Source organism: Mixophyes fleayi, chromosome 2 (assembly GCF_038048845.1).
Source record: "Mixophyes fleayi isolate aMixFle1 chromosome 2, aMixFle1.hap1, whole genome shotgun sequence".
Taxonomy (NCBI): Eukaryota; Metazoa; Chordata; class Amphibia; order Anura; family Limnodynastidae; genus Mixophyes; species Mixophyes fleayi.
Genome location: NC_134403.1, coordinates 240478009 through 240491054, shown reverse-complemented (window position 1 = coordinate 240491054; position 13046 = coordinate 240478009).

Genomic DNA, 13046 nt, shown 5'->3' with positions numbered 1-13046 from the left:
AATAGGTGTGCGAGATAAGAACAGGCAGTGGGGGAGCGAGAGCGAAGGAGGTGAGAGGGGATGGGGTCGAGAGGACAGGTAGAGGGTGGGGAGGAACCAATAAGAGAGCGGACTTCTTCGCCTGTTGTGGGGCAAAAGGAGCACCAAAGTTGGTTGTTGAAGGGAGGAGAAGCAATAAGGGTGGCTGGAGAAGGGGAAGAGGAGATGTTCAGTCTGATGGCCTCAATTTTGGAAGAGAAAAAGGTGGCGAAGTCAGAAGCGGAGAGGGAAGGCGGGACAGAGGGGGGGGGAGAGAGTAGCGAGTTAAAGGTGGCAAAGAGGCGGCGGGGATTAGAGGACTGAGAAGAAATGAGGGACTTAAAGAAGGGTTGTTTAGCGAGGCAGAGGGCAGAGCAGAAAGAGGAGAGGATGAATTTAAAGTGGAGGAAGTCAGCCAGAGAACGAGATTTCCTCCAGAGGCGTTCAGCAGTGCGAGAGCACTTTTGGAGGAAGCGGGTAAGTTTGGAGTGCCAGGGTTGGGGAATCACGCGGCGTTGGTGGATAGAGGAGGCCGGGGCGACAGCATCAAGGGCAGTAGTGAGGGAGAGGTTGTAGAGAGAGGACGACTAGTCAGGACAGGCCAGAGAGGGAAGGGGTGATAGGAGAGAATCAAGCGAGGAGGAGAAGGAGGTAGGGTTGATAGCATCAAGGTTTCGCCTAGTGAGAGTGGCTTTAGGTGGGGCGGGAGCAGGGGAGGAGGACAGCGTGAAGGAGAGGAGATGGTGGTCAGAGAGTGGGAAGGGAGAGTTGGAGAAGTCAGAAAGATCACAGAGATGGGAGAAGACGAGGTCGAGGGAGTGACCAAGACAGTGGGTGGGTGAGGGGGTCCACTGAGTGAGGCCTAGAAGGGAGGAAAGCGCAAGAAGTTTGATGGTGGCGGGGTCGGAACAGTTGTCAATGGGGATATTAAAGTCGCCAAGTATGATGGAGTGGAGGTCAGAGGAAAGGTAGTGGGGGAGCCAGGAAGCAAAGTTGTCGAGGAAAAGGGAGGTGGGGCCTGGGGGACGGTAGATGACAGAGACACGAAGGTGGTTGGGGGAGAAGAGTCGGATGGAGTGAACTTCAAAGGAGGAGAAGGAGAGGGAAGGTAAAGTAGGAATGACCCGAAAAGTGCAGTTAGGAGACAGGAGGAGGCCCACTCCACCTCCTGGACGATCATCCGGTCTGGTGGAGTGGGTGAAGGAGAGGCCCCCATAGGAAAAGGCGGCAGGAGAGGCAGTGTCAGGCGAAGTAAGCCAGGTTTCAGTGATGGCAAGAAGAGTTAGAGAGTTGGAGATGAAGAGGTCATGGATGGAGGATAGTTTGTTATGGATGGATCTGGAGTTCCAGAGGGCACATGAGAAAGGGAGGGAGGGAACAGGGGAGATGCGGATGAGATTGTTAGGGTTGATGGAGCGAGGGGGAGGGTGAGAGGCGGGGCAGTGAGAGTTGGGCCAGAGAAGGGGGCTGGGGGAGAGGATAGGTATAGGAAAGGAGCGGGGCGGCATGGTATAGAGCAGAACGATGTCAGTGGCAAAAACAATATGAGAATAATATGAGAAAACAATATGAGAAGTAGCAAAAATTTGAGTACAGTGAAAATTTAAAATACAGTGCAGGTGAAATGAGGTAAAATGAAAAGCACATAAAATTAAAAGAAATGCGAGTAAAATTAAAAAAGAAAGCAAACAATGAGATAAAATAGAAAGCAAAACAATACATAAAATTAACCTGGAGTAAAATAAGCTAAGATGAACTACTGGTAAATGCACAGTGAAAAGCACAAAATGAAAATGGTAGTAGAAGTAAAGGAGGGCTGCAGAGAGCCGGTGTGGAGGAAGAAGAGCAGGAGAGTCCAGGGCAGGAGTCCAGTCCAAGTTGGAGATACCAGGAAGGCCGGAGTCCAGGAGTCCCCGAGACCAGGAGAGTGCAGGGCCGATCACATGAGATCATTGGCAGTGTACTTGTGGTGCACCAGGCCATGGTGAGGAGGGCTGCATTGTGGCAACATGTGGCAATGGAATCCGGGAACACAACTGCAGGAACCGGAGCAGTGCCAGAGGAGTGTAAGTGTGCACTGGGGAGTGTGAGGAAGGCCGCACTCACAATGAGTCAGAAGTAACAACCAACTGTGGACCAGGCAGGACCAAACAGCGGGAGTCGAGAAGGCCGAGAGGGACGACGGGAGACCCCGAGTATGTGGCAGGCAGATCAGGCATCAGGACGTGGTAAGCCGACCTGAAGATGGCAGGCGGTAGGAGCGGAGTACAGTTGGAGTGTGCAGGAGGCGGAGCGGGCATCTAGGCAGGAGCCGGGGACCCACGTGGAAGAGGTCGTCGGCGGGACCAGCAGAGGGAACCCCGGACTTCTTTGCGGTAGACCCACTGATAGCACCAAAAATATCAAATAACATTTTACATCGGAAGATTATCAATTTGATAGACATTCATTGCATGCAATAATAATATGAACAGGTGTAACATCAATTCCTGGTATTATAAGACAATGATATACATTTCTATCTCACTATAACCAAATATATATATATATATATATATATATATATATATATACATTCAACATACACATTTATGTATGTATATATACATGTAGATATGTATGTGTATATAGACTCTTTAACCTCAAACTCATCTAAATATGTGGACTTTTTTCTGAATAAATATGTTACTACCTTAGATTAATATCTTAAGGACACAAATAATATCTTGCAAATATTACAAGATTTCAAATGGGAAAACCATTTTTTATGGGCTACAATCGATGTCCAATCATTGTATACTTCTATTCAGCATACAAAAGGCATCAGTTCATGTAGGGAATTCCTAGATAAGGATTCCTCCATTACAGATAAACATAGGGATTTCATTTGTGACCTCATCCAATTCATACTGTCTCATAATTATTTTAGCTTTCTAGAGTCCTTCTACCTTCAGACCTGTGGTACGGCCATGGGCACTTAATTTGCGCCTAGTTTAGCCAATCTCCATATGGGAAGCTCGGAGAACAAGTATATATACCAGAGTAATGCATATACAGATAAGATCAAATTATATAAATGCTACATCGATGACATCTTTATGATTTGGAGTGGTACCTTAGAAGAATTTTCGGGATTCATGGAATACATAGGGAGTAATGAATATAATCTTAAGTTTACTACCAATATCAACAACATACAGGTAGAATATTTGGACTTAGTCCTTACTTCTAATGATTCAAAAGTGATCACAAAGAATTTTATTAAAAAAGTGGACTCTAATAGCTATCTCCATTACAAGAGTTGCCATCAAAAAAGGTGGAAAAACAATATACAATGTTCTCAATTCAATAGACTAAAACAAAACTGTAGTGAGAATATATATTTTGAGGAACAACTTGCAATTTATTCAAATAGGTTTAGGGATAGAGGCTTTCCGAATCAGCTACTCGATGAAGCCACTCAACAAATTAATGGTAAAGATCGGTCTGAAATATTGAAGTATACAATGAAACAAAACAAAAAGGAAATAATCCCATTTGTTACTGAATATAGTAATGGTGAGAAGTTTATCAGGTCAACTTTAAATAAACACTGGGGAATATTACAGAGAGACCCTTTTTTATCCAAAATCCTTCCTGATAAACCCATGATTGTATTTAGAAAAAATAGATATTTAAAGGACTTATTGGCTCCGAGCTTATTATCCAATATGCCTGTAGCTCAGAAACCGGTAACCTTTTTGCCAGACAATATAGTTTCTTTCAAGTGCAATCATTGCAATATCTGCAAATATATGAATCCAGCAAAAAAGTTTTTTTTATAATCACAACAATAGTAATAAATACACCATTAAACAACGTATGGATTGTTTAACATCTTCCATTATCTATATGTTAGAATGTTCATGTCAGCTAAAATACGTAGGAAAAACCAAACGTCTTTTAAAACTTAGTATCCAGGAACATATTTGTAATATCAAGCATAGAATGGAGAGTCACTCTGTCTCCAGACATTTTTCCAAGAAACACAATGGGTATCTTAGTTGCCTTAGATTTCTCGCATTGGAGAAGGTTACACTGCCCATAAGGGGAGGAGATCTCCAACAGAAACTTTCGCAACGCGAAATGTTCTGGATCTTCCAACTGGGTACGCTTACCCCCGTAGGACTTAACGAAAACTATGAAATAGCTCCCTTTTTATAGCTTATAAATAATTATGAATTAGCTCCCTCTCTAATTCATAAATATCTTTAGATGGTGGATACATATATATGTGTGCATGTGTATACAAGCATATATATACATATAAAGATTCCTAAATGGTGGCGACACTGTATAGTGTAGGAACATTCACTCACTTTTTGATGCAATATATATTTTATTTGTTGTGCATTCTTGGTATATGCTGTATACGTGTTATGCTGGCACATGCGTAATGAACACTCATTTATGGGCATAGGTCCAGCACACCATGCTGGGGCAATATCACATTATATATATGAAGATTTTCTCCCTGATGAGGAGAAATGTATGAATTACAACTTATAATCACCCTCTGGTTTTTCTATACACCTCGTTCTGAATACATTTAGCAGAAGCCCTCTGATAAACCGGGCATGCGTACGTTTGATTTTGTCTCAAGACACACATATATACATATTTATATATATACTGTGGCAAGAGCCCGCTACTGCAGAAGCACACTCGTACAACTTCTTCCTTTTTATGGTTCTTTATTGTCAGGATGGTAATAATGTTTTGACACCATATACTTGCACAGCAATTATGGAGACCCTCAACACTTACTATACATAGTCCAGCTCTCTGTCCAGATCAGCCAGCTAGCCCAGCATTGATCTCCCTGAACAATGAAACAAGCAGGGTTTTATACCTGACACTCCTCCCACAGGCCTAGCTTGATGGACAGGTGACACACCCACCTTCTCTTTAAAAGGAAATGCCCATCCCTGGCTCTGTTTAGACTATCAGACCCACCCTGGCTGTTTGCTGAGAGGAAGCAGCTTTTAAATCATGTAAGTAAACCAATTTTAAACTACACATATGTTTTTGCCTGGTTTAATCTCCACCTAGGTACATAACTGTGCCAATGTTTTACTGTACTTCCCTGCTTTCTCTGCATATTGCCAGCTAAATGCCTCCTTTTGTTACAATACATATATACATACATATATACATTATACTTAACATCTCTTCTTCCACCCCCTCTCCCCCTGCCCTTATTGCTCCACCCCCATCCAACACGCAACTCTGGTGTTCCTTCCACCCCACATCTGGCAATGAAGTTCACTCCCTTATTCTTTCCTCTCCACCCTCAACCTGTCCGCTTGATCCCATCCCCTCTAACCTCCTTCACTCTCTCTCTCCCACTGCCTGCTCCTACCTTGCACACCTATTTAACCTATCACTCACCTCAGGTGTTGTACCCTCCTCATTCAAACATGCTCTCATCTCTCCTAACCTCAAAAAACCCAATCTTGACCCCACCTCCCTTGCCAACTATCGCCCCATCTCATTTCTCCCCTATGCCTCCAAATTACTTGAGCGGATAGTCTGCTGTCATCTCACCAATTACCTCTTAGACAATTCCTTCCTCGACCCTCTCCAATCTGGCTACCGCCCCCTCCACTCTACTGAAACCGCCCTGGCCAAAGTTACCAACGACCTCCTCTCAGCAAAATCCAGGGGTCACTTTTCCATACTCATCCTCCTCGACCTCTCTGCGGCCTTTGACACCGTGGATCACCCCCTCCTTCTGCAAACTCTTCTCTCTTTCGGCCTCTCTGGTTCTGTCCATGCCTGTGTCACTCACCGGACTGTGAGTGCTACTTCTAAAGTAGCTAGGAACCGTGTCCGTCCATTAGTATGAGGTACTGCGCATGTGCAGTCCCTTTTAACCTTCAGTTCTGTTCCTTTAACTTAATTTACTGATCAGGCAACACTCCTTATATTAAGTACCTGTGGTCAATACCACGTTGCCTGATCTTGGAGTCTCATGGAGTCTCATTCCTCATGAGTCTCTGAAGGTGTTCCAGTGCCTCCTCGTGTGTTCAGCTAATGCTGATTCCTGTTTGCCGTTTGTGGTTTCCAGACCACTTCTATTCCTTGTGTTTCCTAGTGACTTCAGCAGCTGATTCCTATCCGCTGCCTCTGTGTATCTACAGCTACAGATTTCTGCAAACTCTCCTGTGTTTCTTCGTGACTCCAGCAGCTGATTCCTATCCGCTGCCTCCGTGTATCTACAGCTACAGATTACTGCAAACTCTCCTGTGTTTCTTCGTGACTCCAGCAGCTGATTCCTATCCGCTGCCTCCGTGTATCTACAGCTACAGATTACTGCAAACTGTCCTGTGTTTCTTCGTGACTCCAGCAGCTGATTCCTATCCGCTGCCTCTGTGTATCTACAGCTACAGATTACTGCGAACTCTCCTGAGTTACATCGCTACTGTTCCAGCTGATTCCTGTTTGCTACTTCAGCGTGTCTACAGAGTCTGCTCGTCTCAGCGTTCCAGTCTGCATTCTACCTGCCGTCAGCTGACCCGCTGCCTACTGCTTCTACAGTGTGTCCATTTGTGTCAACTCGCCTGTTGCATCGAGTCTACGCTCCTCGGCTTCCAGCTTTGCTACATCGCTTCAACTCTTCCGTGGTCTCCTGCTGTTCTATTCAATATACTACTGCTTCCTGAGTATTTGTCATCTTTGCTGTCCTACCTACAGTACGCTGCACCTACCTGCCGCTTCCATTCTGCAAGGACTTCGCATCTCGTCTGTTCCCGGCCGCTCAGGTATCCCTGCAGCTATCCCTAACAGCCTGCTCATCTGAACCACGGTATGCATACTTCTCATTGACTGTGCTGGTGTATTGCATATCCATCTGGACTGAGTTGTCCTCCTCCGGAGTTTCCATTCTCTGAGACTATTGCTATTATTGACTGTGTTTCCTTTTGCTGGACTATTTGAGTGACTTTGTTTATCTGTGCAGTGCTGTTCATTCATTATTATCATTGTGTGCAGTTCAACGTGGGATCAAGTTCAGTGTACCCGTGTAGACTCTGCATAGCATTTATCTCCTCGTGTCCTTCCTCACATATATATTCAGTGGTACAACTTGCTAGAGGCAGACCACTGATTCCTGTTTCGCTGTGTCACCAGTTGCATATATCCTCTCACATAAGCAGTGGTACAACTTGCTACTCGCAGACCACTGACTTCCCCGTGACCTTCACCTGGATTCCATTCCTTCACTACAGACAGCGGTACAACTTGCTATACGCAGACCGCTGACTTCCACCTCCTTATTACTCCTGGACATTCTTCTCACTATAGCAGTGGTACAACTTGCCGTGCGCAGACCACTGACTACCCTCACGTGCCTTGTCCATCCAGATCCTCGTGTTCAGTTACCCATTGTTTACCAGTGCTGCTAGTCATAGACTTTCTGAGCATTCTCTAACCATCTGCTGTTTCCAGTTCCATTATCACCCTGCCATCAGAGTATCATATACCAACTCTACTGCTCTGGTAAGACCATCAGCGGGTGATACTGGGTAAAGCCTCCTAGTGCCCGTGACAGTAAGATCAGGCCATGACAGACCCAGATTCGGAACCTACAGCTAAAGAGATGCTGCAGCATCTGGTCACCCGTGTGGAACAACAGGATGTTCGTCAACAACTATTACTACAATGTTACCAGACGTTAGTCTCCCAAAGAACGTCTGGGCAGAATATTACACCTTCTGTTGATGCTCCTGTGCTTTCCTCCGTTTCCCCAGTGCCATCCCAGGTGTCTACGGCTTCCACGCTTCACCTGCCAACTCCGTCAAAGTATGATGGAGATCCCAAAACATGTAGAGGTTTCCTCAACCAATGCTCAGTACATTTTGAGCTCCAACCTCAAAACTTTTCGACTCATCTTTCCAGAGTGGCCTATCTCATCTCATTATTCTCCGGACAAGCTCTCGCATGGGCTTCCCCTCTGTGGGAAAGAAATGATCCGTTGTTACAGGATAGTGCCAAATTTATTTCCATGTTTCGTAATGTATTCGATGAACCAGGTCGTGTTATTTCCGCTGCCTCCAGCATTCTACGTTTACGACAGGGTTCACGTACAGTAGGACAGTACGTCATTCAATTTAGGATCTTGTTTACCAGTGCTGCTAGTCATAGACTTTCTGAGCATTCTCTAACCATCTGCTGTTTCCAGTTCCATTATCACCCTGCCATCAGAGTATCATATACCAACTCTACTGCTCTGATAAGACCATCAGCGGGTGATACTGGGTAAAGCCTCCTAGTGCCCGTGACAGCCTGGTTCTGCTCGTACCTCGCCAACCGCACCTTCTCTGTCTCCACTTCTGGCTCTGCCTCCACCCCCTGCCCCTTCCCGGTTGGAGTACCCCAGGGCTCTGTTCTCGGCCCCCTACTATTCTCACTCTACACTTCCTCCCTCGGGACTCTCATCTCATCCTACGGTCTTCAGTATCACCTCTATGCTGATGACATTCAGCTCTACGTATCTTCTCCTGATCTCTCTCCCACTCTCCTCTCTCGTGTATCTGACTGCCTTTCTGCCATCTCCTCCTGGATGTCCTTGCGCTTTCTCAAAATTAATATCTCAAAAACTGAACTAATTGTCTTCCCTCCCCCCAGGCTCCCGTCTCCCCACAACCTCTCTATCATGGTTAATAATAATAATACCATCTCCTCTGTCACCCAGCTCCGTTGCATGGGTGTCACCCTTGACTCCTCTCTCTCCTTTGTCCCCCACATCCAATCTCAAGCCCAAACCTGCCGCTTCCAGCTGCGCAACATCGCCCGCATGCGGCCCTTCCTCTCACAAGATGCCACCAAAACCATCATCCACGCTCTCATCATCTCCTGCCTCGACTACTGCAACCTTCTCCTTACTGGCCTCTCCCACCTCGCCCCTCTTCGTTCTGTTCTCAATGCAGCTGCCCGACTCATCTTTCTCTCACGCCGCTCCTCCTCCGCCTCCCCTCTCTGTCTTGCCTTACACTGGCTCCCCTTCCCCTACAGGATCCTTTTCAAACTCCTCACCACCACTTACAAAGCTCTCTCCCAGTCTACTGCCATCTATATCTCTAACCTCCTCACCATTCACACCCCTGCCCGCTCCCTACACTCGGCCAATGACCGTCGCCTCTCCTCTACTCTGATCACCTCTTCCCACTCCAGAATCCAAGACTTCTCCGGAGCTGCTCCACTCCACTGAAACGACCTCCCTCGCTCCATTCGTCTCTCACCCAGTCTGTGCTCCTTCAAACGGGCACTTAAAACTCACCTGTTCCTCAAAGCCTACCAACCATCCACTTAACCCTTACCTTTTTGCTCCTTCGCTAACCTCCTTCTCTCGTTCTCCCCTCTCTCCACCAGCCCCACCTTTCTCTCCCTTACTTTAATGGCTCCCTCTTGTGCCTGTTTGTTCACCCTCCCTTAGGATGTGAGCTCGTATGAGCAGGGCCCCTCTCCCCTCCTGTCTCCATACCTGTTCTTCTGCTCCATCGTCGCCCATATGTCTGCCCGGAGTTCAGAAGTCTTGGTACTTTGTGTTTATTGTTCTGTACTATGTCACCCTGTATGGTCTCCTGTTTGTATTATGTACGGTGCTGCGGAAACCTTGTGGCGCCTAACAAATAAATGATAATAATAATAATATTTTAACAATCTATTGAGCTCTTTCCCTTTTTTTATATGTAGAGGGGAGTGCTTTCACATATAAAGATGTCATTTATTTACGATACCCATGGTTTTATTCACACTGTCCGAATTGTTCATAAGTAATAAAGTTGCATGTAGTTTTCGCGCATGCGCGATGAGTGGCGGTCACCGCGCAAGTGCCAATATGGTGCGGCTTTACTATAAGTAGCCACACTGTATGTATTAGATATGTTGTTGCTCCTGATGAAGTCTTGGTTGCTCCCAGACGAAACGCGTTGAGCTGTACTTTTCTTATTCAGCGCTACTCTGAATACTTCATGTGAGTGCTTTTTATTCATTTTTTATTTAAAACCTTTGTATATATACCAAATGGTCTTCCTTTCTTTCAATCTGGTTCATTTCTGCCTATTGAATGAGGTTGAAACTGTGAAGCTTATGGTTAAGCATATGGGAAAACCTACAATCAACAATTTGCTTGATATTCGAGATCTCCTTTGTTGTCTGGTATGCAGATTGCTTATTTATTTTGCACTTCTAAGGGTGTCCCTTTCATGTGATTTTGGGATCTAGGTCCCATACACTCCATAGAACATCGGTGTTTAGAGGTGTGCTACCCTCATTAGGAATATCATATATCGCGGTGTTACACAATGTTTGTTTTCTCTATATTGCTGTGCTGATTTTTGGAGATTTGGAGAAATCAGACCAGAACAGAGGTTATTCCATCTCCGCCGTGATATTCACAGCTGCTTACCTTACGGTATGCATATTATTACCTTTTTCAACTTGCACATTTTGATATCACACTATGAGGCGCCCTGCCTGTTTTCTGTTGTATATATATATATATATATATATATATATATATATATAAATATATATATATAAATAAATATATATATATATATATATATATATATATATACTTGTAGGTTAATTGACTGCTATTGGAATTAACCCTAGTGTCTGTTTGTCTATCTGTGTGTGTAAATTTAGACTGTAAGCTCCAATGGGGCAGGGACTGGTGTGAGTGATTTCTCTTTACAGTGCTGCGGTATAAGTGGCGCTATATAAATAAATGGTGATGATGATGTATGTATGTATATACATACATACATACATACATACATACATATATGTATGGGTATATGTATGTATGAATGTATGTACGTACGTACGTACGTACGTACGTACGTACGTACGTACGTACTGTTAAGTGCGTATTGTCGCTAACCAATAAAGATTGTCGAACCTCGATTTGTGTTTCCAACGAACAAAGATTTATTCGCAAAAAGTAGTATAATATATTCAAGCGAAGTGATAATAAGTACAGCCGTTATTTATCGCAGGCGCTCTGGATCCAGTGTGCAGTCATTCAATCCTGAAGTCTGGGGACAAGATGTCTGAACACTAGATGAGAAGCTGCTGCTTATATGCACACAGAAATACAGTAATACAATGGAGATGGTGTAGCTTGCTTCTATTGGTCCAGGTTTCAGGAAGGTCCAAGGAGTTGTCATCATTGGATAGTTCATACTAAAGAATCCAAAGGAGGGGGTCATCTCTCCAGGGGGTATGCTCTGCTCTTCATGTAGTTCATAATTCCCTATCATTCGTAACTTGTGTATGCACTCTGCGATTCCTTTGCAGAGTGAACCAAACAGTAGCAAATGTTAAGAGGTTTATTATGATACCACATATGATATGATTCCTTCAACCTGTTCCATATATTTCACTAATGTGCATATAACTTATAATATATAACATAAATACTACTTTATTTCGACATAAATGACTATGTGTTGCAACTACCATTAATGTGTACTACTTTACAGTATGCGTGTTTGTGCGAATGTATGGTAAAAGACCAAATACTGTTGCTGCCACGTGTAAAAGCTGCGTACGCAATGCAGAATGGTATAGCTTGCTTCTATTGGTCCAGGTTTCAGGAAGGTCCAAGGGGTTGTCAATCATTGGCTAGTTCAACCTGAAGAATCCAAAGGAGGGGGTCATCTCCTCAGGGGGTATGCTCCGATCTTCCCGCCAAGATTCCTTAGTCTTAAATAGTTCATAATTCCCTATCATTCATAACTTGCGTATGCACTCTGCGATTCCTTTACAGAGTGGCCCGGAGAGTTGCAAATGTTAAGAGGAGTATTATGATACCACACATGATATGATTCCTTCAACCTGTTCCATATATTTCACTAATGTGCATATAACTTATAATATATAACATAAATACTACTATATTTCGACATAAATGACTATGTGTTGCAACTACCATTAGAGTGTACTACTTTACAAGTATGCGTGTTTGTGCGAATGTATGGTAAAAGACCAAATACTGTTGCTGCCACGTGTAAAAGCTGCGTACGCCCGTTCACGCCGTAGCGTGCCCTTGTACGCCGTAGCGTACCGTACGCATCTTTTCAGACAAAGACAACCAAGTTTGCTCGACTTTATTTGAAATGACTTTATCCAATTTGCTGACTTCGACAGTACGTACACATATATGTTTGAAAAAATTTGGCTATTGGATATTTTTATTAAAAAGTGTTATATGTGAATAATATTGCTTTATTTACACAAAGGTAAAGCGTTATCTGAGTGTAATGTGTAGTGTAAAGTATGTAATCTATGGAGAATGCATACATGAATCCAAATCTAAAATACATAAAAAAATAATATTTAGTACATCTGTATATAAGATTTTAACAACCAATCCCTCACTACTGCCCTAGACACCGTCGCCCCAGTCTCTTCTATCCGCCGTCGTCGCCTTACTCCCCAACCCTGGCACTTCAAACTCACCCGCTCCCTCCAAAAGTGCTCTCGCACAGCTGAACGCCTCTGGAGGAAATCTCGTTCCCTGGCTGACTTCCTTCACTTCAAATTCATCCTCTCCTCCTTCTGCTCTACCCTGTCCTTCGCTAAACAATCCTTCTTCAAGTCGCTCATCTCTTCTCATTCCTCCAACCCCCTCCGCCTCTTTGCCACATTCAACTCCCTCCTCTCCGCCCCCCCTCCCACTGTCCTGCCTTCCCTCTCGGCGTCTGACTTCGCCTCCTTTTTCTCTTCCAAAATTGAAGCCATCAGACGCAACAACTCCACTATCTCCTCTGTCACACAACTCCGCTGCCTAGGAGTGACTCTTGACTCCTCTCTCTCTTTTGCCCCCCACATTCAATCCCTTGCCCAAGCCTGTCGCTTCTAACTCCGTAACATTGCCCGCATCCGTCCCTTCCTCTCTCAAGATGCCACCAAAACTATCATCCATGCTCTCATCATCTCCCGTCTCGACTACTGCAACCTCCTCCTTACTGGCCTCC